This window comes from Sylvia atricapilla, chromosome 1 (assembly GCF_009819655.1).
Source record: "Sylvia atricapilla isolate bSylAtr1 chromosome 1, bSylAtr1.pri, whole genome shotgun sequence".
NCBI classification, from domain to species: domain Eukaryota; kingdom Metazoa; phylum Chordata; class Aves; order Passeriformes; family Sylviidae; genus Sylvia; species Sylvia atricapilla.
Window position 1 is genome coordinate 143,646,511 of NC_089140.1, and position 26,144 is coordinate 143,672,654.

General features: G+C 38.9%; 1 protein-coding gene across 6 annotated transcripts in view; it reads right to left on the bottom strand.

Moving 5' to 3' along the window:
- CYRIB (CYFIP related Rac1 interactor B) overlaps positions 1-26,144 on the bottom strand; it is a 97,246-nt gene that overhangs the window by 18,677 nt on the left and 52,425 nt on the right. For 5 of the 6 annotated variants that reach the window (XM_066336094.1, XM_066336100.1, XM_066336086.1 and 2 more), the window contains exons 2-3: positions 23,928-24,006; positions 12,086-12,122 (exon numbers count right to left, since the gene is read on the bottom strand). The gene's annotated coding sequence lies outside the window, so the exon portion shown is untranslated. Of the gene's footprint in view, positions 1-19; positions 196-12,085; positions 12,123-23,927; positions 24,007-26,144 lie in introns of all 6 variants that reach the window. The other variant, XM_066336128.1, reaches the window with a different exon arrangement.

Sequence of the window (26,144 nt, forward strand, 5' to 3'; positions counted from 1 at the left end):
ATAGCACTTTTTTTACTACCTCTCTGTAATCCAAAACAGATTTCGGAAAGCCTTTCAGTAGTAGTCATCTGTGGCCAATGAACAGTTTTCCCATTAAATCACAGAGTTACAAGCAAAACAAAAACTACATTTTCCCAAGACCAGGTGAAAAATCAAGTCTCAACAGTTCTTCTTAGGTTTGCTGTCACATCCCAGCTAAAAGAAATGAAAAGTGGAAGAAAAATTAAATAGTTGTTAGATTATGTGAGACCAGATAAATTATCAAAACAGTTTCAAATGTTACCACAAGCTTCAGAAATCAATACCTGCAGTAGGATTATGCAAACTGCATTTCATGACAAAGCAGACTTTTCATGAACCTTCCCATGTTTTACAGAGGCTGAAAACATACCTACTAACAATTGTTGTGAAATGCCAAGAGCTCACTTGAGTGCTGCTTCAAGACAAGCAAGACTTACCCAAAAATCTCATTGCAAATTATTTAAGAACAAGCCATCAACAATCTGACATTTGGATTCAAGCACAAGATACAAAAAAAATTTTTTTCAAATTAATCTAACTATACCAACCAATTTTACTTTTACTGAAGAATCATCTTTACCTGGAGGGAGATAGCATGACACCAAGAATCATTACTTTATTGGGAGTCAAGGAAACTGAAGCAATGCGAACTCAAAACAAATTGTTTGGCAAAACAAACTTTCAGAACTTATGTTGAGACAGATTTCTTGGTCAAACTAAGAACAGCATTCAATTTACTTTTCAGGATCTGCAAGATTCAGCAATCAAAGCTTGAGAAGCGGAAAGGGTAATTAACCCCAACTTGCTGAAAATAACGCAAGTCTTTGCTGCAACAACTTCTACACAATGACCAAATGACTACTAAGAATCTACACTTTGAGTGTAATCAGGTGACCACAGGGGCCTCTGCACACAGTCCCTCATCAGCAGGTCTATGCTGGCTTTTTCACATGTTCAACCTTCTCCTTGAAACTCAAGGAAATGCAAGACTTGCTTCATAATAATTTGAACTTATTTCCTGGAAATTCAGATCAGACTTCTCAGCCTATGAGAAGCACCTACTAATTCAAGAAATTTTTAATTAGGTTGTCCAGCTGAGAAACTCCTCTTGAAAACTAATCCATTAAAACATGGTTCTTCAAAGAGGCAGCTTTCCCAGGACCTTCTATCCCATAGCACTGCAAACTATTTTAAAGCTACAGGTGCACCAATGCTGTGTAAACATGTAACAGCAGAAAGCAGAGAAATTACTTTTCCATATCTCTCAAGTGTTCTGCAACACAGGACTGAATCAGCCACTTTGTATTTCAGAGTTTTCCAGATTATGAATGTTCTTCTTGTTGGGGAGCAGAGAGGGGTGTCCTTAAACAAACTACTTTCAATAGGGCCAATAACAAAAACAAAACAGAAGTAGAAGCTGCATAATGGTGATCCAGTTCACAGATTCAGATTTAAAACCCAAACCTCAGTCTCAAAACAGCATATTAAATATTCCAATTCCAACATTAACAAACAAGCAGCAAACACGTGGCAGTGATAGTGCTAATGGCCTAAAGAGAACTCCTGTACCTGCAATTACTGCTGTGCTTCAGCTGCACCATCCCCTCCTCCAACAAAATAATTTCCATATCTCAAAAAAATGCCTCTGCGTAGGTTTTGTCTTTGTTTTGATATTAACCAGTCTCCTAAGAGTTTACAGGCTCATGCACGTGGCTTAAATATTGGGTAACATTACTTGTGAAGGTCAGAGTAGGGGCATGCTTAAAGGGTTGAAATACTTTGAACTTAAGTTCACAGAAGAGCATGTGGGCACTGCAGAACAGATTGTTTCACTGAGCATCCACCACCTCCTAATACGAGTAGGGAGTTAGGGACTCAGTTTTGCAATACAAATACCTTCATTCCTCAGGCAAGTTTGCCAGGAAGAATATACTGTTTCTTTTCCAGGAGTTAAGTTTAACAAATGGAGAAGCATAATAAAAATTTTGGCCCTACAGTGGAAGAGTCAATGCGATATTCAGGCAGAAGATCCAACCGATCTAAAGGCAGCAGCTCAGTGAAGAGCCTCCTTGAGCAACGGAGAGAAATGGATGAAAATGGATTAATTCAACTATGACAGCAGCAAGATGACAAGATGTGCTATAGAAATGTATTTCAATTTACATGAACACAAAGTTGCTTGAGCACTTGCTCATAAAGAAGTTCTCAAAAAACCTCTTCTTTCGTGCATTTGTCTTGAAAAAAATCTTGATACATTTTAGTCACATCAGAGTTTTGGCACACAAGATGTGCAATCACATTTGCTTTCTTAGCAGCAAAATAGTCACTGTGTATTCAGGTTTTATGGAGTGCATGGAAATCTAGCTGAAACTGGACAAACCCAGTATTTTTGAAACCTGAATCAAGACGCACTGTAACATTTACTCAAGGATCTCAAGCATTCCTTAAAACTGGAAGCCCTGCTGTGCTTTAAGAACTGTGAAAACAACCATTTCTCCCAGCTGCAATCCAAGAAGATTTTAAGCTACGAAGAGCTTGAAAACTCAATTTAGATATTGAGAAGATGCAATTTCTCTAGCGTTTTTTGAGAAGATGTTTTCTCTCAGCTTAGCATTCCATGTAATGAATGCAAGAGCCAAGCAACTCCCTTCTTGAGCTCTGAAATGACTTTTTAGAAACAAGACCATGGTGCCATCTGTGGAACTTCCCAGATTTGTGGAAGCAGCTGCAGGTCGATATGCCACAGCTAAGGTTAGACAGCTTTTCACTTTGATACATTATTTTCCTTCAGAAGGCATAAGTGAGCAGCTGGCAGAGCTGATCTGTGGTACTCAGAGGGAACACTATAGAGGGGAAAATGAAATCTGACCTTTCTGAGAAGGTGCTGGGTCAGCAGAGTACCTGGACCAATCTAGAATAAAGCAACTTAGCTCAGAGATGTATCAGGCCTCTGACAGATAAGGAAAAGATTTACTTGGGATTCTTGTTTTGTTCAAGATGGCTCATCATTTGCAGTTTTTCTGGGCCGAAAACACATGAAAGAAGGACTGCTACTGGCTCTAATACTAAAGATGATGACAATTTGCACATACCATGAGAAGTCTACAAGTCCAGCTACTAACATTTAGCTTCAGTGACCTCTTCTGCTATTTGATGCCCTGTAAAAGCATCACCACCATGAAGATTTTAATAGTTCTGTGAATTACCTTAATATTAATCACATGGTGGCCTGCCCAGCCAGTACTAATTTACCAAGCTTTCTTACAATTTCCTTGCAAGTCCACAACTTCATCTGAAGCAAGTAAAATTACTGGTTTAGAAAGACAGATGTGGTTCCAGTTAGGTAGTCCTGACACTGAGCTTCCATTGCCTAGTCAAGAACATCTCCCTGCACTTACTGCACCCTTCTTGAGCACATTGCCACATCAATCAGCTCTAATTCAAGAAAGACCTAAGCCATCAGCAAACACCTCTGTTGATTTTGCTGTCCTGCAGTTGGGGTTTGTTTAGGAGCCGAATAGCTGATTCGGAGCACTGACTGGAGGTGACCTCTGTGAGTACTAACCCACATTTTCACTCACAACAAATGGAGAAAAAAAAAAAAAAAAAAGGAAAAAAAAAAAAAAAAGAAAAAAGGCACATTGAAGCTGTAATCCTTATCAAGAATTCTCTATATTGCCACTAACAACAAAATATTAACATGTCCTGCCTGAAGTACACTTTAGGTTACTACCTATCTGTTTTTCCAGAGCTTCAGAGCATCAACCTCTATCCAATTTTATTAGGTTTTCTCATTCAGAATACAGTAAACTTCAAAACCTGAAAAGCAATTTATCTCCCAGAAGTATTACTGATTTTAAAATTTTATAGTGCAGTTTCCAAAGGCAAATCATTAGGTAAACTAACAGCCTAAGACTCAGTAAAAGCACACATTTAAACCACTGAAGATTTCTCCTGCCACGAATGCAACATCACGAGATCAGAGTAGAACAAAACCAGTAGTTTCTGTCCAAAAACTGGCTGTCCCTGTGAGGCTGCTCAGAATCCCTGCTGGCATGCTCTGCACTCCAGCACAATACTCCAGCCACGTGGAGCAGGTTATGGGAAATCGGAGCACAAGCCAAGAACATGGCTTAAACTTGACCTACTTGCAGAGGAAGACATACGGAATGCCACATTGGATTAGGATGATCTGGCCCATTCCAGCCTTATGGGGTTGTATGATGCTGCGTGCAGAGTCATGATCAGACAAGCGGAAAGCAAAGGCATATTTTCAAAACAAGTCTTGCACGCATGCCCTGCCTGTGGAAAACATCCCCACACATTTCAGTGCCCCCCACCCCCCAGGCTAAGCCCAGGGGAAATGTAACAGAAATACACAATGCAAGTAAATTCATCTGAGCACCAAAGAAACTTCCCCTCTCACACCTGAAACAAAAACTGTGCATTAACAAGGATGTTTCCTGCAACTAGTGAGCAGCTGGAGAACTTACTCTCATTACAGGTAAAACACCACAAAGGTGTTAATAAGTTATACTTTCTATTGTTTTTTCGTTCTTTGCAAGAGTAATATGCTTTCAAAGTAGTTTAAAGGAACAGTTAAATAAATAGGCTAAAAAAATTTCTTTGTGATCCCTGAAGAAAATCTGCTTCGAGAAAACATCAGCTTACCTTTCGGACACATGTAAGCTATTCCCAATACTAAAAAATCACAGTACGAAAACTGTACTCCCTGAAAATTCCATACGTAGTTAAGCACAACACTACATAGAAAGCACATCTAATGAAACAACAAACATTTTGTTCTGGGATTGAGTTTGAAATTTTCATTTGGTCATGTAAGTGTGGCATAAACCTCCAATTCAGAGATATTTTGACAAAACAGTAAGAAAAAACATGCATTGCATTAAAAGTATAGCACTATAGTCGAGTACCACCACGTTATAACACTTGTAGTGTTACTATATAAACAAAACACTTACTGAATGTCTCCCTACACTGTTTTTCTAGAAGGATAATCCTATCACAGCCTGTTTCAACGGTATCTAGCCATGAACAGGGACAAGGAAAAGAAAAAAGAAAAAAAAGAAATGAGGCAGTGGATAGGTGTCTGCCCACATCAGCTGAATCCAAGGCAGCCCTTAGCAACACACGGCATCACAGCCTGGCAGCCTATGGGACGCTGTGTGGCTTTCTCTGCCAATGAAGCAGCAAAGCTTCACAACCACTGAGAACGATTCTGCCATCAACCCGAAATGCTAGAGACTGCTGCAGAGATGGAAACAGTAAAATGCACTGCAGGAATCACTCTTTTTTGATGGCTGCAACATTCTCCCCAGATACAAATGTGTTTTTCCTAGACTAATGCATAGTTATTTCTCTTCTGAATAGTACCAGATGCAGAGATGCCTTCTGACACATCCTAATTTCATCTATTGATTTAGTGATGTTTAAAACAATAAAGACCTGCCATGATACAAAATCCCAAAGCAATATCATACATACCAGAAAATATATAATTAGAGCCAATATTAAAAATAGTAACTATCATTCATCATCTTTAGATTTGGGAAGGAGAAACTTGGTGCCATTACCTTGAAGTGAGTTATATTTTGGATAAGCTGGTTTCATTTTCAGGATTTGTCATAACTCTAGTAACATCACTAATATTAAAGGGAACAGTTCAAATTGTGTCACCTGTGCAAATGGGCTGAATCAATCACATGAGTGAAGTGCCAGAGCCACTCCCAGTTCTGCACAAAACACACAGTTTTACTTCACTGATGGACAAGTTTTTCAAGCAAGCATTAAGATTTCAGCAGTTTTTATGGACTCTTTTGGGACAGAGTTCCCAGTCCAAACCCACGCCCAGACCTGCACACAGCTCTGCACTGCTGACACCCAGTGGCCACAAACCAGGGACTGCAAACCAACCACAAGACGAGTAAAATATATGGAGGCCAGAAATCCTCCTCCAAACCCCTAAAACAGCCTATTTCACTGATTTTTTGGGGCTTCAATCATTAGCATCTTATCTGAAAAGCAGAAATACAAATTATACAGCCAGATAGGAAATGTTTTCATATAGAAAAGTAAATATTCAGACTATTGTAAAGCTGTTTCAAGCTGCCTCTGATGTCAATTCATTTGGCTAAACTGACTTTGATACAATACCCTGTTTTAGCCAAAGTTTTTTTGGGCTGTTTTGTTTGTTTTGGGTTTTTGTTGGTTTTTTTTTTTTTTTTTTTTTTTTTTTTTTTGAGATCACACATCATCAATAAAGTCTCCTTTAGAACAAAACTGAATTCAAAACTTGTCATATCAGGAGGATGGAGGTCTGCCAGGGAAAACAGACTAGTGAATAGACTCACATTCCTCAAAACCAGAATTGTAAAATACAGTCAGAGGAGTGTTTATTCAGTCCATTTTTCCTCTTAGAGGAAAGCAAGGGAAAGGCACTGAAGAATCCACAGTTTCTTTAGAAGTAGTCTTACAGACTTGTTAATTTGGGAACATTTCAGTGCCACAGCTGACACTGAATAACGTATTTGACAGGGGTTACAATAAAATAACTAAGCATGCTCACACAAGTCTGGAATGAACCCAATTTGTCTGGAAGAATTATACTTGTTTTTAAAACAGAACTTCCATTGAAAAGAGCAGGGACTATGCTCCAGAAATCTGCTCTGATTTACCCTTCAACAAGTAACTGCACAATTTTTCCAAGCATGAATCTGGGGTTAAAAACAATAATTAATTACGCTTTCCTTTTTCAAAAGGACACAAGCCCAACATGCTTTAACTTAATTCTGTAAAATGCTGGTTTTAATTCCATTCCACTGCAGCCATCGGGAAAACCCACCCATTTCAGTTCAGGGAGGTTTTTCCTTTGGAAGGCAATTGACACTCGGCTTTCTCCTGCAGCGCCGCCATTCCCCAACAGAGGCCGCTGCCCTACCGCTGCATATTCCAGGGACATGGAACTGGGACCGGCGTCTCCAATGGATCCCAGAGCCCCGTTGCCTTTTCTTCAAACAAACTGGGAACGTTTTTATCAGGTACATGAGGATACCAAAGAAAAAAAAAAAAAAACCAACCCCCCCCCCCCAAAAACCACAACAACAACAACAACAAACCAAATCCCACAAAACAACAAAACAAAACAAAAAAAAACAACAACCAACCAACCAACCAACCAACAAAAAAACCCAAAAAAAACCTAGTAAGAGCTGTGGCAGATTTAAATTTTTTTTAATTCTTTTAGAGAAAAGTTATTCATTCTATGAAAGATGGCATGCCTTTAGAACTGTGCTACACTACCACATTACTAAGAAAAATTCTTATTTCCAGGATGTCAGCCTATAATTTAAGAACCCTCAAGCTCTCATCTCCCCCCCAAAAAAAACAATGCAAACTAACACTAATTCGTACGGTAAGCCCTTCTCCTGCCAATCACCTCTGTAGGAAGAAAAAAAGCAAAACACCCCAACCAGAATTTAAAAAATAAAACAACCCCAAACCAAAGTTTTATTTAAATGCAAGTTTTATTTAAATGCTAAAAAACCCCGTACGTTTTCAATTCCGAACTTCCTACCTAGCCCAGTTGATGTGCTATTTATCAGCTGGTATTTCACATGTGAAACAGCGCTCCTCTTCCAGCCTAGCTGGATTTGGAAATGGTTTTCTTTCAGAGGAGCTGAATTCCCATCTATCAGACTGCCACACGAGTCAGTCACTATCAGAGCTGGATGAAGCTGCACTGAGGATCCCACAGCCTTGGCAGTGCTGCCATCAGTGCATCAGGACAAGGAATACAAGCATCCACATTGCTCTGCAACACTCAGGTAAAATATTTTCTCTGAGATCAGTTCTAAAATTTTGCACCCCTTCAGTGCCTTGATTTGCAATCCTGTACTAATGATGTCATGACAAATTATCTTGTCATCAAGCTGATGGGTATAAATAGCCATTAACATCTCCCATCTCAAGGGACTTCTACTAGAATGTCACAGTGTCACTCACAGATCTTGCGTGTATGAACCTGACACTGACTTATCCATCTGAGAATTCAGTTCAGTGACACAGAAGCTCTGAAATATCAAAGAGGAAAGGAAGGTCCATGACCTTCCAAATCATGGAGCTGGAAGGGCAGGTTTCTGATTGTTGTATTTCAGGCCAGCTTTCTGATTATTCTGTTGACTTTCCTTTTTCTGAGACACCAGTCAGACACAGTATGTTTGCAGGATACAGAAGGCTAATGAAGCACATCAAGATGATGATGGTACAACAGAGGATGAGTAGCAGGATGATGCTCCTTCTCATCCCATCTGTTTTCAGAAGCAGCAACAAACAGGCAGGCATTAGGCAGGGCAGAGGGATAAAACTGGTCTTTACATGGTTGTTTATTTATTTGAAATTTCAAAAGCAACTCCTTGCAAGATCAAGGATCTACAGCTATCCTTGTTACATCCAGTTACTTCTACAGTTCCCTTCGAAAGACATACCATCAAATACTTTTACTGAACCTGGAAAGTTTTTCTTGCTGGAAAGCAAGTGGTAAAAAATTCCCAACCCATCAAAGAAAAACCCACCTGACCCCACCAGTCCAGATTAGTCTAGCTATGCAAATATGATAATTCTTTTATCCCATTTTCCATTTTTCCCATCATTTGAAATTTTATTTTAACCTTAAAATCCAACTAAAAGTACCCAGTAAGGCTAGGATATCGTAAGACAATTAATTCTCATCCACCTGTTGGAAATAGGGAGAAACATTAGCTATTTTTCAGTGATACCATATAGCCCGAAATACATTAAGATCAGTAACAAATATACAGAATATCATACAGAGTTATGATTTCCTGCAGTGGTCCATCTGTGACCTCTACAGGTCCATCTCATCTTGTCTCACAAGAGATTTGCAGCAGTTCCTAGGGAAAACCAGGAACATAGGCAGAAGGGAAAGACATTAAGAATACTGAACACATTTCATAATCACATCTGGCTCTGAAAAATACTCCATCTGAAAATACATACTAGAAGAACCACAAATAGATGGTATCCCTGTTCCTGCTATTCCTTAAGGACCTGCTCACACCAAGGTTCAGGTTTTACTGAATTGTTTTTCAAGTTTTAACCTTATTCAACATCAACATCTAGTTCAGTTTGTTGCACTCTTTACAACTTAACCCAACTTTCCCATAGCCTTCACTTCTTTACACGTTGTTTGGGTAGGGTTTGTCAGTCCCTCCCAACTCTGAAGACTGGTGATTCCCTGATGATTTATGATGCTGTCAAGCATCTGGCAGCTAACTTTGTCTTGGCATAGCTGGAGAAGTTGAAAGCATCAGGAGCCTGACACACCAGCTTCTGCTGAAGTGGACACCACACCAACTTGATTACAAATATTCTCCCTTCAATACCTGAAACACTGTTGATTCAGTTTCTTCAAAGAAAATAGAAGTTATTTGCCATGTGCTGCAGTCATTTGCTGGACAGCATTCTCCTTCCTGTAGGCAGTATCACCCCCAGTAATGCACCCTTGAGTTTTCTGAGCTCTTCTGGATGACTCTCACCTTCCTGAGCAGAAGCAGCACTGATCCAGTAGAGAAGCAAGTGGAGGGTGTGAAAAGATGTGCAAAACCAAGGGCACACATGCAGAGGGAAGAAAGATGGTGATTCTGGAGCCTGGACTTGCATAGATGGACCCACAGTCTGACTCATTTAGTGAGTCACTTCAGTGACTTTCACAATGTATAATTTGCAAATGCACACAATGCTGTAAATTTGAAGTCTGCACTAGTTCCAACTGCAGCTTTAACAACACCCTCAAGGACTTCGTAAGTAAAAGCTATTAAAGGAAAAAGGTACTACTGCTGCTAGCACTGGATGTTTTTCCATTAATTTATTAAAGATTTGGAAAATATTGCTGTATGCTTGCCCAGTTCCTAGACTCATTCCTTAACCCACAGACACAAGTCAGAAAGAAAGAAGGACTGTGGGCCTGAACCAGCAACATCACAAACTCTCCAAAGAATGAAAAAATGTGACAGTTCATCAAAACCTGCAATTCTGCAAAGTAAGCATTTTAAAACATGAATTATGCACTAAAATAAAGACAATTACTTTAGTAACACATTCATATGCCATATATTTCTAATTCTGAGTAGAAGATTCAAATAGTTTTGGACACAGCTAGAAAATGTTTTCTACTCTTGTCAACAAAACTGATGACAAATTGTATTTGGTTTATGTGACAAGGTTGTGATGGTAGGGGAGATATGGGGAGACTTCTGTGGGAAGTTGTCAGAAGCTTCCCCCATGTCTGACAGAGGCAATGCCAGCCAGCTCCAGGATGGACTCACCACTGGCCACAGCCCAGCCCATCACCGGTGGTGGTAGTGCCTCTGGGATAATGTATTTAAGAAGAAAAAAAGAGTTATGGCACAGAATTAACTGTGGACAGAGAACAGAAAAGTGAAAATACATAAGACACACCAAGAATATGGAGCAGACATCCTGGGTCAGTGAGGAAGAGGAGGGAGGAGGTGATCCTGCACTGCAGCAGAGATTCCCCTGCAACCTGTGGTGCAGCCCATGGTGAGGCAGCTGTGCCCTGCAGCCCATGAAGGACCACAGAGGAGCAGAGATCCACCTGCAGGACCCTGCACTGGAGCAGTTGGATGCCCAGAGGAAGCTGTGACCCTGTGAGAAGCCCATGGTGGAGCAGGCTCCTGGCAGGACCTTTGGCCCTGTGGGGGACCCACACTGGAGCAACCTGCTCATGCAGGACTGCACGCCATGGAAGGAAATAACACTGGAGCAGTTTATGAAGAATTGTAGCCCTTGGGAAGGACTCATGTTGGAAAAGTTTCTGGAGGACTGTGACCTGTGGGAGGGACACCCCACACTGGAGAAGGGATGGGCTCCTCTCCCTGAGGAGGAAGCCACAGCAGCAGAAACAACCTGTGAAGAATTGACTGTAACCTCCATTCCCCATCTCTCCTGACTGAGCAGGGAGGGGTGAGGTAAAGAACTGGGGATAAAGTTAAGCCTAGTAGGGAAGAAGGGGTGGGGGGAAGGAGCTCTGACTTGAATGGTAATAAATTCAACTATTTTTCCTAAGCCGAGTCTGTTTTGCCCATGACAGTAACTGGTGAATGATCTCCCTTATCTCAATTCATGAGCTTTTTCTCCTATTTTGTCTCCCTTCTCCAATTGAGAAGGGAGTGTCACTGTGGCTTTGGTGGCCACCTGGCCTTTAGCCTGGATTAACCCACAACACAAATCCATTTAACCAGCTCCCCAGAATTCAAGGGCTTTTTGATGATTAATCAAAAACAGAAGAAAAATAAATCCTACCTCAAGTTTGGTAATATTACCTTCCCAATGTGACAGAAGATTAATAGCTGTGCTGGCAAGGCCCAATAAACATCAAGTATAACACAGACATTCTATGCAGTAGCTTAGATGACAAGCAGCAGGTTATAAAACTAAGAGCTAACACCTTCACTTGAGCATGTGCTACCTTTTCAGTCTCACAAGCTGGTTCAGAGAACTGGTTTCTGGCACAAGGGATCTGGTTCAGCTACATAGTAGCTTGACTAAAGAGACAGAGAGAAAAACCACCAAAACATTATCTCTTCATTCAAATAGTTCAAGAAATTGCACAGTCTTCTAGGGTAAGTTCACACAAGTGGCCAAACCACTTTAACTCTGTGCATAATGGAAATGCCTTCTTTGAAGTAATGGGACTTCACATCACTCTGGTCAAGAGTTTTCAAAATCAGCCTCTCCAGGCTGTGTGGTGAGGCCCTTGTGCAGGCAAAAACCAAAATCTTGCAGCCTAGTTTAGCATCTTTAAACAGAGAGGCATAAATTCAGTCAGGGATCAGGACTCCCAGAAAACACCACAAATTTCAAGAGCTGTTGAAGGAAAACAGGGAAAACAAGTTTTTGAATGGAAAATTACTAATATTGAAAGAGTCTGATTTTCTGTCCTTTACATAATTCAATTTTGCTTATTTGTCAGCAGTTTTCAAGCAGGTTAAGTTTCAATTCTTACCTACAGCCAGTGCTGCACTCTGTTCTTGGCCTCCAGTCTGTTTTAAAAGAAAAAAGAGATTATAGAAATTAATTCTTTTACACCAAAAGTCTTAAATGAGATGCAATGTGACCTTGGAAAAGTAAACACACATCTGTTCCAGACACTGTTCTTGTGTACCTACTTCATGAACATAGTTCTGAATCCATATGCCACTGTGACTTTTAAAAAATATGGTAAGAAAATGTAGTTTATCTCCAGGCATACAAAAAAATATGGAACGCCGTTATTCAGCAATGAATGTGCTTCCAGGGAAAAAGGCTGCCACACTGGAAAATCCATAAACCCACATATTCCAGAAAAAAACTAATAACTAAAGAGTCAAAGCTGCAATAAAATACCAGTGGCAAATTGTTCTGCTTGCATTTCACATTGCTTTAACATGAAAATCACACAAGACTCTAATCCAACCACACAAATGCGCATTTGAAAAAATTCAAGGCTTCTATGCTGACCTCCAGAGAAGGCATTTTCAAGTCACCACTGAAAACCATTTGCTTAACAAAGAAAACTACTGTTCTTGGACAGCCTCAGTGTGCTGTACACATCATTACCACTGTCCTAACATGGCAAAATAGTTATGTTAATAGTACAGTGTGAAGGAGAGGATATGGAGTATTACAGTAACTCAAAGCTTCACAGGAAGTAAGAGTGTGACATTAGCTAGGGAAGGCTCTGAAGATATACAGCAGCACAGGCAAGAAGAAGAATGGAGACCATAGTAAGAATGACTCTTCACAGCCCAGAGAACTGAACATAAGCAAAACGAGACCATCAGACAACAACTGTAGAAATTTAACTCTCCATTCTTTCCAGTGCATGCATCTCTCTCAAAAAAAGTTTTCCCTTAGACCAGGCTTGAATTTGGGTAGTATCTGCTTTTGCCTTTGCCCATTGACTTCAGCTTTCCTTTACTTTCTCAGAAATAAGCAACAGCCACTACTTCAGGACAAAAACATGGTTAAGCGTACTGTCTTTATAGGAGCTGCTGCAACTCCCTAAAATACACCCACTCTCATAAGGCATATTTTAAATATGGTTGGTTTTTTCCCCCCAAAAAAAAACTTCTGATGACTTCAGACCACTCAGTTTGTGCTTTGACACAGCACAACAAAAATAAACCCCTGGAAATTGCTGGTCCCCTGTAGGTCAGGGCTGAACACAACTGACATTGCAAAGAGAAACTGAAACCAAGGCATGACCCAACACTACTGTAAGAAGCTAATTTCCTGAAAAAGAGTGAAAAGTCAGACAGGAGCTGTAAACAAAACCAAGAAGCCTAAATTCATTAGAATGAGCAGACTATAGAAATTAATCTGAAAATGAAAGAAAAAAAAGCCCACTGTAGCAGCTAGCCTAGGGACTTTAAAAAAAAAGTGTCCTCTAATGATGCTAGTTCATTTCCAACTGATAGAATTATTAGGAAGAAAAAAATGAGCATTGCTCAGCTCTTTCCATCTTTCTGGACACAATGCTGCACACACAGAGACACAAGCACTCACCACCTGCAAGAACAACGTGCTGATGCTCAGGCAGCTTGTCCTGAAGGCTTCAATGAATGAGTGGAAGTTAATAATTAACAAAGCCTCCTAGGACTCCTGTGGTAATGAAGGCAGGAGGAGAAAAACAAAGCCATTAGGCAAAAGGGAAGCAGCCAGGAAAGCTGAGAATGATAGGTCAGTTGGACTATCATCAATAACAGGCAGAGAGATATTAGCACAGGAATCCATTAACTGGTTTCCCATCTCTTAGTACCTGTGAACAAGCCTTTGTGCAAACCAGCTCACACTGAGCACTGCTGATGCTGTCGCTTGGTTTATACAGCAAGCTGAGAGGTATTTGATTTTTTTTGCATAGTGTGACTTCACATCATGGTATTTTAAATTTAGAGGTTAGCACTGAGCAATATAATAAAGCACTGCCTAAATGGATAAGAAATTGACTTGCTGATCTCTAGTCAGACAGAAACATCAGCAAAGATGCATCAAAAACAGATAGATGTGAAATGATTGGTGTAATGGATTCTTAACAGAATTAATTCTTGCACTTTGGATGCACCTTCATTCAGACAAAAGAGTTTCTAAATGAACAACTCTTTCAGGTTCAAAGTGCACTACTTGGGTTTCCATGCTGGGATAAAGGATCTGCAAAACCTCTAAGATTCCTTCTGACTTATCCTCAAGGTTTAGATCTGCAGATTACTACAGAAATACCAGAAAGGGGCACAAGACTATAGAAATACCAGAAAGGGGCACAAGATGAGATATGTAAATTATACAATTTATATGTACAATTTATATTTATACAATTTACAATTCAAATTATACAATAAATTAATACATAGTGAAAATTGAATAATTCAGACCCAACATTTTTCAATTCATTGTGATTCTAAGGTAGTCAAATATTTAATGTTACGTTACAGAGAAAAAAAGTTCTAGGCAGGAAAATTAACTTTACTCAATGGGTTACAGCTCAGAGAGTCAAACAGCAGAATGATTAATGCATCCCATCCCAGGAATCTCATTTAGACACACAACCCCTTGCCTTGAACAGCAGCCTAACTTCACCACAGCAGAAATAGGCCAAAGCACATGCCAATATCTCAGGCCAACTACAACAGAAATTCAAAGAATTGTCACAACAGCTGAAGAACCAAAATGGAAAACTATCTAGAGCCATCAGAGACAGACAGTGAATCATCTAAACTGCAGTATAACAGAAACAAAACCAAGCACCATTCAGTTTGTCAGAGGAAAAGCTTGTAGGTGACAAGTCCAATGGCACCCAGATAAAAAAGATTCAGTAAATAAACTTGGCATCACTATGAATAATGAAACTGGAGGGAAAAAAACAACAGTGAAAACTGGCTAACCATTGAGTAAGCCCCGTGCTTTGGGCATCCACCTCATATTTAACTGATGCTGCTTAACTCAGCAATATGTGAGAACAGATTTCACATGAGAACAGCTAACCATTAACTTCCAGTATGAAACCACTGTCTTCTGCCCAACTCTGGCTGAACTAATTAAGAAGCCTCTACACTCAGGTATGGACTTGTCAGTGACTGTCAGTCATGATTTGCTACAAGAATGGTGATTTTTCAGGCTTTCCAACACTCAGGTTCTTCTGCTTATTAAAAACCGAAAACACTGAGTGGTAAGCAATAATTAACAACTTTGCCAAGAATCTAAATTACTTTCTGTGTACTGAACTGGTATCTCAGCTCTTCAGGGAACTTCAGAAAGCATTAACTTCACAAAGCTTACAACGCTTACCAGCAAAAGCTTGCACGGGATTAATGTACTCCATGCAAAATAATGGACACCCAGACTAAAGTTGTTTGCAAAACACAGTAACAGACTGCTACTTTGACAGAGCAAATATTCAAATTCCTAGTCTGCAGTTCAAGCTTGCACTAGGACGACTCTTGGCAAGCCCTTGGATATAGAAGATAACAGAATCTAGCTCAAAGACTACCTACCCTGGCAATTTTTAGATGCTCCTGCTCTCTCGGTTCAGTTTCAGACTTGAAATAAAGTTTGTGGAGAAAGCTGTAAAAAAAACTTCTTACCCTTAGAAACACACACTAAAACACAAAAACCAAGTCCAGTCCAAAACAGAACCTGCAAGTCAAATACATCCCACGTCTTCTGGGTAATAAAAAGAGAAAAGTAATAAGTGTTTAGTAATAAAATTTGATTTTTACTTCAGTAACAATAACAGATGTCTAAGCTATAAAAATAATTAACTGGTATGATCACATTTTAAAGGGAGTTCCAGGGCATCTGCAGATGAACCCATGGTTCAATGCTAAATGGATGTGAACTCTGGTGTTTAACATCAGTGATTGCAGACAAAGCTGCTTCTATATCTGTATGGCAATTGCATATGAGACTAAGATTAGCAAAGCAGGCTACCACTACTGCAGTGACCTCAGTTCTTCATAAAGAGCAAATGTACTGGTTGCTTGCTATAAAACCACCTTTTTGACTTCTGACTGTAAAGCTCCAGCGCAAATCTTTCTTCTCCATTCATTTTCATTTATCTTGGTAAGGCAAAATTGCATCTTAGAAGTCCAAGTATTATATTAAATCTTTCCCTATCCTATGTAATTTCTCAATGCTGCCACAGTAGCTAATACTACTTGCTACACTCAAACCCATGTTTTAAATTTGTAATTCACTGATAGAAATGGACTGTGAATGTATCAGAAGGTCTAGTGCTCCATTATAATTTTCCAAGGTAATTTCATTTTCCCTAGTTATTATACTTTCACAACATACATTATCTCTTAACTATTACTATTGCATAGCAGCTTCACTTCATATGATCTTAATGCCAAGTTTTGGGTTTTTTTCAATACCTTTTGCAATCATGTTATATTGTTGTGGACTTGGCGAGTGGTGAGTAATGGTTGGACCTAATCTTGTACATCTATTCCAACCTAAAAGATTCCTTGAAAGCTTTCAGAAAAGTTTAGATGCTGCATTACAGACCAATAGGAGGGACACAAAGTTTCACACATACACCCCTTTCAACAACTTAAAGAAAAAAATGGGAAAACTAAAAGATATTTGAGAAGCTTGTCTGGCAGAAGAGGATATTCACACAAAACTACTATTCAGCATGAAAATTTATATTTCATCCACTTACACATATGTGTTCTGCAACAAACCATTACTTTGGCTTAGTGGAAAATAAAATAGTGGATAGTAAAATGAACTATCATAATCTTCATTTTTGCATCCTAAAGCTCTACACAGAAAAAACCCTGCAAATTCAAATTGAACATTGAGTACAAGCAATCTTTTAACCAAATCAAAAAGTTAATTTAAATATTGCCAAATAAACTTTTCCACTTCTAGAAACAAGACAAGAAAAATAACTGTTGGGTAACCAGAAGACAAATAAGGAATTCTTGTAAAACAGACATAGGACTTCTCTAGTTGTTTAGAGTTGGGTTTTAGTCTGTGGTTGGTTGCTTTTTTGGTAGTGGAGCAGGGCGTAGAGCTGCGGGACTTTAGTCCAAACAACACAGCTACTGGTTTTACTACACCAGGAAAAAAAAAAAAAAAAAAAAAAAAAAAAAAAAAAAAAAAAAAAAAAAAAAAAAAAAAAAGAAGAAGCCTGCAAGTCCTGTGTCTAACAGTCAATTACTCAAACAAGTGAACTTTCTACTTTTTGTAACGTTATCTCCTGTATCTCTTTTGGACTTTCATAAATCCAAATCCTGAAGTGATTAAGTACCAGATATGAAACACGAGAATTTTTAAGAACTGTACAGAATTCAGGCTTTCACTCCTCAAAGAAACTACTGAAATATTCCTAAGGTAGGAAGATATATGAGATATCATTCCTACACCTTTAAGTGATATTGGCATTTGATCTTCATTGCATGTTTAACTTGCCCATGACTACCTGGCATCACTGTTTTGCCGCAGTCAATGCTTCCTGCGTTGTTATGCTGTTAACACCCAACTATGAAGTGCTCCTGAATACCACCCAAGTGATTCAACAGCTTATTTAAGATATACAGATGATATAATTTATTAGGAATATGACAGCGCTTAATGGAGAGTCCTGGCTCAATACCATCAGAACAGAAATGAAACCATGCTCTGTCCCGGGAAGTTTGCAGCATTGTTCATCCACTTGCACAATACAAACAGTAAGACAAGGAAAGGTCAGCAGGGTTTTCCAATTTACATTATGGGTGGTGTAGGAGCAGCTCTGAACAATGCCAAGACTCACAGGCCTATTCCCTAATGCTTGAACTGAGGAGTCATTCCTTAAAATCTAGATTTCTACTTTCCTCAAGACTGTACTAGGCCATATGAACAGCAAGGAACTTTTAGCACAAAAACAAAAAAAACCCAAGCCAAACTAAAAACCCCAAACAAAAAACCCACAAAAAACAAAAACAAACCAAAACAACCCCCCCCCACACACACAAAAAACCCCAACAACAAAAAAATAAGCCACAGAAGAATTACAGCCACTTACAACCTAAAAGATTGTTTTACTGGTTTTAGTGAATTCTAACCATCAACTGTATCAAAAATTGAGAGCAGAAGCCCTAGTTACCTGTCTGATAGGTAAAACTCTAAGATGAACTTAGACTTAAACTGATCATGCCACACCTATGGAAGTATCCCATATGCCATCTCTGCTGCTCAGAGACAATGCATGTGTTTATTTCAGATTGCTAACAACACAGTTTAGATTTTTAAAAGCCTGAAGAGCCCTTCTTACGGACACCAGCAGCAGTAAGTATTGCCACAGGCTCAGGGCTGAGCAGTTTCCAGGTGACAGTCAAGCAGTTCACTTCAACTTCTCCTCCCCAGTGCTGCCTCACTATGCAAATTGCAGCAGAGGCAGCTTCTTCCAGTCCTAATTCATCCACAAAAGGAAGCAGGACTTTCTCAAGGGTGACTCCATGCGAGCCTTGGGACAAGCAGCAATTTCTGTCGAGGAGGATAGAGGAGCTCTGCTCCCAAACCAGAGGAACTGTCATAGAGCACTGAGACTCTTGAAAGTGCCTCCAGCTTGTCCAGGAGTTCTGTGAGCTCCACCTACACAGAGTTGCAATAATTGTTGCAGCTACAGTTAAAAAGAGAAGAGGGCAGGCTATGAAGAAGCTTTTCCAATCAGCTACACATTGCAATAGCACAGTTCTGTAATTATTCTCATAAAAACATGGGTGATTAGCATACTAAAAGCAAATACATCAATCATTATCTGTCCAGAAAGGAGGAATCTAACCATGCTATTTTAAGCTGGGATTTCAAATGTTCATGGGGCAGCACATGAGATGGAAAAACATACAAAAACTATAGAACACAGGGTAACAAACATGAGAGAGAGAACATGGGAATGTCCAGGTTCAGCTCCTAGGGACTGTTGTGTGTACTCAACAGCTTTGTCCTTTGTACTCAACAGGCAGGAAAATAAACGAAAAAAAACAAGAGCTATACAACAACATCTTAATCCCTTCATTGTAATGTAATGGCACTGAGTCTCAACAGCTGCACACTGTTTCTTTTCAGTAGTTTCTCAAATCAATTCCACAATCACCTAAAAGGAGGCAAGCTACATCAAAGGAAGTTCAGATGGAACATTAAGGAAATCTTCTGCACTGAGGGCATGTCTGGTCACCAGAACAGACTCCCCAGGGAAGTGGGGAGGCACCAAGACTGACAGAGCTCAAGGAGCATCTGGACAATGCTCTTAAGTCACACCATTCAGTGGTAGGGAGTCCTGCAAGGAGCAGAGAGCTGAACTTGATGTTCTGTGTGAGCTCTTTCCAACCTGAGACATTCTGTGATTCTAAATAATAAAACTACACTTACATAGTCAAGCAGTAAGCTGAACACTAACAAGAACTAAAAGACTGTACGTCTATAGTTCAAGTGCCTACAGAGTAAAAAAAACCACAACAACCCTCCCTCCAAAAACCTAGAATTATCCTTTAACAAGTATTTAAGAGTTCTTCTCTAAGTCAGGAAGTGAAATAAGCAACAGCTGACATTAACCTAATAGAACAGAACACATAAAACTTAATATTACTGTCCAGTCACCTGTCTCAACAAGCACAGCTTTTTAGGTCAAATGTCCTTCTGATGAGAAAAGTTTACATATTTTGCTGCCCTGTTTAAAAGTGACTTTTCAAAATGTCAAAACAACCCTTAAATTAATGCTTTTGATTTGAAGGCTCATTGGACAAACAGAATTAAACAGTTCATGTTGTCCTGAGCAACTATTTACAGGTAAAGAAAAATAGCAGCTTTACCTTCATAAACAAATTGGCATGGCTGAAGTCTCAAGAGCACAGTTTACTAAATAAGCTTTTAAAGCAAATTCAAAACTCACTTATTTTTAAACTACCCTATTAACTGTTGCAGTAGGACTACTACAAGTAAAGGAAGGATATTTTGGAAGAGCTTGACACTGAATTCCACTTGATTACAGTGAAAAAAGTCTTGTCACTGATCATTTGCAGATTACTACAGTCTTCATTCAAGGTTTAACTTATTTTACATCTACTGTGGGAAAAAAGATATCCCATTATATTTCCTCAGCACAGGCACATTATTTACATTGATAATACACGCTATTAAACTTTTAAAAACACAGCATTGCACAAAAGCTTCTAACATCTCAATTTATTCCTGTGCTATTGCAGTGAGGCACATTAAACAAGCCTCAAGATAAAATACAGCAAATAAATACAAGACAGCTCAGTTCAGCCTAAAATAAGTCAGCTATTCCTCTTTCTTGCCTTAGACACCACCATTAATGCAAAATAAATACATGCTGGTAGAGTATCAGCATCATGATCAGAATTTCTACCACATCACGTTGAGTGTCAAAATCACAACAAGTACTTAACCTCAATGTACTAAGAGCCATTTACACAAACCCACTTTCACATGGATAAGAAATCAATTCAAGAGGCTCTGTTGAATTTACAAACTTAAAACAACATATTTAGAGCAACAATAGCAAAAGAGATTGCTTTTAACTTGTGGCACAAATGGGAAGTACAGGAGGTTTCAGCTGTCAGAAAGACAATTTTTCTTCACATGTTTACATTCTATAACATCCCTGTGGCAGATTATTCTTTTACTCCTGATGTTCCCATCATCTTCTTTTACCCTGCTGTTGGTATCTGGTGGGCTTTGCACTGAAAGATACTAGAAGTATTTGAAATGCCAGCGCTTTCCATCTTGGTAACATAGGTTTCCTCAAACAAACAAACAAACCAACCCTCCTGAAAGCTGCCATTAAAAGCTACACATTTATAAAACCTATTTCCTTGTTTAATAGAGGAAACATTCAGAATTGAGCAAAACAACAGAACCTAGCTTTATATTTCTTGCAGCATGTTTGACTTTATATAAACTTCCCCACCAGTCAAAACTAAACAACTCTGTAAACACATGGAATAGGGCCTTAGTCAAATGCAGTATCTTTTCTGCATGAGATCCTTCACTTGAAACCTTTATCAGGTACACAGATATGGGGACAGAAAATATTCCTGCTCTTTTTAAATTTAACACATATTAAGGGACTTGGGAAAATGGATTAAGGGAAAAGATTAACATTGTTACTGAAGAAGTTTTAAAGATGCTTCACAAGAGGAAGCAAAACATTTAAAGTTGTGTCAGCCAGACATGTTACTTTCATAAAAGCTATACAAGCCACAACAAAGAGTTCTCAAAATTAATAAGAAAATGGCAGGCATGCATTTACTTCCATTTTGTAACCATAATACTGAAGGTGTTTTCATATTTATTAAAATTAGCAGAAATGCAAAACCTGTTAATCCACCCACAGTGCAGTATCAGTACTGGAACAGAGACTTCACAACATGTTAATCAGTTTGCTCAAAACATCTCTCCATCATCATTACAGGGGAACAATTCTAAGCTGCACAGAAAATTTTTTAAATCTTCAAGCATGCAGACAAGTTCAAGCTGCATCTAAGTGATAACACTAAAATGAGAGTGAATAATTATCAGAAATTATACATGAAGGCAGAAGACAATTATCAAGATCTTTTCTGAACAACTGATAATCTGGAAAAATAATCCTATAGAAGTTAAGTTAGCGTAATGAAAAACAGGGCAAACACTGAAATGTTACTCATCCTTCATTGTCTGTGATAATGGACAGTTGAAGCATCATAAGCAAAAGAAACACCACCTGGATAAAATGGGCATGCACATCTTCTACAAACATTTGGGTTAGTCTGCACCAGACCAAGAAGCAGCTGGGTTAAAACTTTTATCTTGGTACCAGTCATGCAAGACCCAGACACGCTCTGCAGCATCTGCAGAGCATTTACATCAGCATCCACGATCTCTTTTCATCACAGTCCCAGAGCTGGAGGCCTGAGCTGAGAACTTGGGGCAGGTCTAAAATGCAGTAGAGCTCAGCAGACTCTCAGATCCTGTCTTCCCAAATCAAAGTTACTGCTGGGAACAATGAAACGCAGTTTGTGCAGCACTATCCCAAGCTAAAAAAGGACTTACAGATCCTAAAGGAAATACTGAATTAAGACAAATACTTTACCACAGCTGCAGACAAAGAACTACTTCATAGAACTACCCAGTTTCATCCTGTTAAACTTCTCTCTCCAAGAGAGATGGGGAGATGATGGGCTGGAAGAGGAAGCCAAAGTAGGAAAAAAGACAGAAGACTTCAATTCTAGACTAATAAGCTTTTCAGTCTTCTGTAGAGGGCAAGCTATGCACCCAAATTTAGAGAAAGACACACATTACTTATTCATATCATATACAATCAGAATAATCCAAAGTATTATCCTAAAAGTTGCTATCAGGTAATTATAGCGTGGTTCCAACTTATGTTGGTAATACAGGGCTTTAGTACCTCAAATGGTGGCACACTACATGCCAGAGTTTTTTTTTCTCCTAAGCTGAAGGTCATACACTTTCAAACCTAGTATTTAGGAATGAGTCTCATATGTATTTTAGCTTCAGGAACTGCAATTTTACAGGCAACAAAACTCTTGAAATTATTGCTCAGAAACAGCTGTAGTATGCAAGTCATCTTTATATACATATAAAAAAAACACTAAAGAAATCAAACTTTGTTTTTACTATGTCATTCTGACAGATGCACATTGCTGACTACTATAAGCTTTCAAAACTTTCCTATCATTAATCTAGGTTTGGCAGAGTAACCAAGTTTTTTAATATTTTCTGCAACAGCCACACCAAAAAACTTTATAAAATTATCCTTGACTGCTTATAAAATTTAGGCAAATTAACTGGTGAGTGAAGATTAATAAAGCATCTATAAATGGTTAAGTCATGAAAGCTTAATGGTTTCTTACTGGCTAGGATGTGTTTCTTTCCATGTTCATCCTTGAACCCAGCCACATCACCCCATTTGGGCTAAGAACCCTCCCTTGACACAAGTTTAATGAACCCTGCAGTTTAAGTGACAGCAGTAAACAGAAAGGTAAGATCCAAGCTTTATAGGAGCTGCACAGTAAGGTATAATTACAGAGGAAAACTGCTACTTCATCTACAACATTAAGTATTTGAGAAATGAGCTGTAAATCTGGTATCCACTATCAATGTGCATATGATTTACCTACGTCACAACATTCAAATGTCCTAAATTCTCAGGTTTCCTTGTGATTGCTGCTCAACATCTTAACTTATGGGCTGGCAAACTGCTATTAAGTGGTCCTGTTACTGTTCTCTATCTAAAAGCAGCCTGCACATGATTTGGTGTGTCTGGGAATCACAAGATATCCTTAGTTTTATTATCATACATTATTCTCAATGAAAATTAGGCCTCAACAAACATCCACTGAATAATTGCAAGCACATTAATGGCATCTTCCAAAGCATCTGGACTTCTGTTAAGGCTTCCTTTTTTCTCTCTCCAGACTCTGAAGCACTATATTTGAAGTTTCACTGTTTGCACGATCACACTTCAAATAATATTTATATAGGACACAGTACAGACACATTGTATTTGTCTCAGCTAAGAAGGCAAACAGACTATGCCATTATAGGGGAAAAAAAAGTCTTTTTTCCTATTGAGAGAGCAGGAATTTAATCAATTTGTATTCCAATTTAAATACCCACATGTTATCCACTGCTCCTGAGTCTTTTGTTTGGTGAGCTACACACAGAAAGAGAAAAATATTGCATTAACTACTTCTTGCTTTCAATAGATCAAAATACTTTGTACTCCTTGGCCTAAAATATTATGGAAAACAAAGAAATATTCTACAAGCAAAGAAACCCAAGCAAGTATTTACCAGTTAGTAGTATCTTCTTGCAGTCTTAACAGAGAACTCCCTTCTTCAGATTATTGACGCAGCAGCTTGTCCTCACAATCTGAAAAAACAGAAGAACCCCATTAAACATAAACAATACACAGCATTTCAATCACATAAACCAGTGCCAGGAGTAAATCAAAATTAATCCTGCAGTGCCAAAGAACCTACATAATCCTTTAGGAATGCAAATGAAACATGCCAATTTCAAAAACACTTGGTAATTTTAGGGAAGTGACATTACAAACAAGCAGAGAAGCATCCTTACAAACTCTTCTGTGAGTCAGTAAGGCTATTAGCTAGCCATGATCACAAGCATCAGAAACAGATGCACTGCATCTCAGCATTACCCAGTTAAGTTACATATAGTTACAGCACAAAAAATAGAGCATTACATCTCTACATTACGGAGCTGCGTTACACATAATTGCAGCAGAAAAAAGTAGGTCTCAGTTCAAGCTTTATTTACAGTGTCACATACTGCACACAGGGAAAAATACTTCATTGCTACAGTTTTCATCAGTGAAAGAAAAATGTCCCCAATCAAAGTTTCTACCTATATGAACTTCTCTAGGATTACTAGGATTTTCTGCTTCAAACCAAAGTTTCTGGTTTAGAAAAATCAGTATTTGTAAGGTCAGACAAAACAGCATTTCCTAGGGAAATGCAGCACTGAGATTCCATTGTAAGCAGTTGGAGGGTATTTCAGCTCATTTGGAGTAGATTTATATAGCAACCAGCCTACCTTTTTTAGTACAGTAACTGGATGATGAACTGCCCAGAACTAGTACCTTCCTGTTGTGATGAAAGGTTCATAAGTCTTTTCCCTTTGGCATTTTGCAGGCTGCTTCTCTTTCAAGGATTTCAGCTAATTTAAATACTTGAGTGTTGTCACTTAACCTGTCTCTTGTAAAATCACTGCTGCTCCTGCTATAGGTGTTCCCGGTACTAGAATCCTTCTTTTTAGTCTCTGACATCTCAAAGTTTCCTTAAAGAGCAATCTTCCCATTTTGTCCTCCAATTCTCTTTCTGCTTCTTTAAGCAAAGTCAAGCATATTCTGCAACGTAGCTGTTTTTAGCACGAACTTGGTTTAGAAATACAAAATCCCCGTCATGTAGTTTCGAATCCAGCTAAAGAGGCATGAAATATTGGGTGTTAATTTGTATTTAATCAGCTATCAGCAGTTCCTCTAACATCAGGTAATCCTGATTAACAAGCATTGAACAAAAATATGTTGCTTTGCAGTTAAATTTCTAATCACAAACACCATAGCATTACTGATTTGTCCCAGCTTGGGAAGGGTGGAAGGAAGAGCAAACGTTATAAAGTATTGAGGCTGGGCAATGACTTTAGTCACAGTGAAAACTACCATCAAAAGATGCCACCCATTGCCTCCTTCCCTCTCGGCAAAGGAAAAACTCACAACCCGAAGAGCAAAGCTAGGAGAAAAGAAGGCAAGGACTCTGATGTACTATGCAAAATATAATGGCCAAATAACACCAATGGATCCTATTCACAGCTTCATTGAAGCAAATAATTGCAACAGACAGCTAAGAAACAAAACCAAAAAAAGAATAATATTAACTAACGATAACTTTTGCCAATTTGTGTCAAGGCAGCACCTAAGATATGCACCTGCGTGTCAAGTTAATGTGTTGGTGGTTTTTTATCTGCAAATGTTGTAAGAAGCACAATTTCTCTTTCTTGCAGAAGGGGAAATCTAAAAAGCACCCAAAACGCATTCACTCCATTAATGCATAGGCTTTGTTTTAACCATTGTTCCGCCACTGTGTTTAGTCCCTTACATTCATGGACCTCTTGTCAGACAACTGTATAGGTTAGCAATTGTCTCATAAGCTGAATGGAAGCTGTAAGATCCTTCCACTCAGGCTGCTTGGCAAGAGCAGAGCAGAGCAGAGCAGTTCTATCACTGCCTACAGTCCATAACAGGATTAAAAGTCCTGCTGCCTGAGTGACCATTTAAGAAAATCAACAAGTTCCTTCAAACACAATCAAAACCACTTCCTTCTACCCTGCTACACCACAGTGTGAAAAGCTTCTTATTCAGTACCAAAAATGGACTTTTTTTTCAAGCATGACTGATCATTTCATTAAACAGAAAAACTGTTGTATTTCTGCTGCTCCACTGGTAGGACACATAGCATCATGTTGCCAAATTCGAATGGTTTATTCTCCTT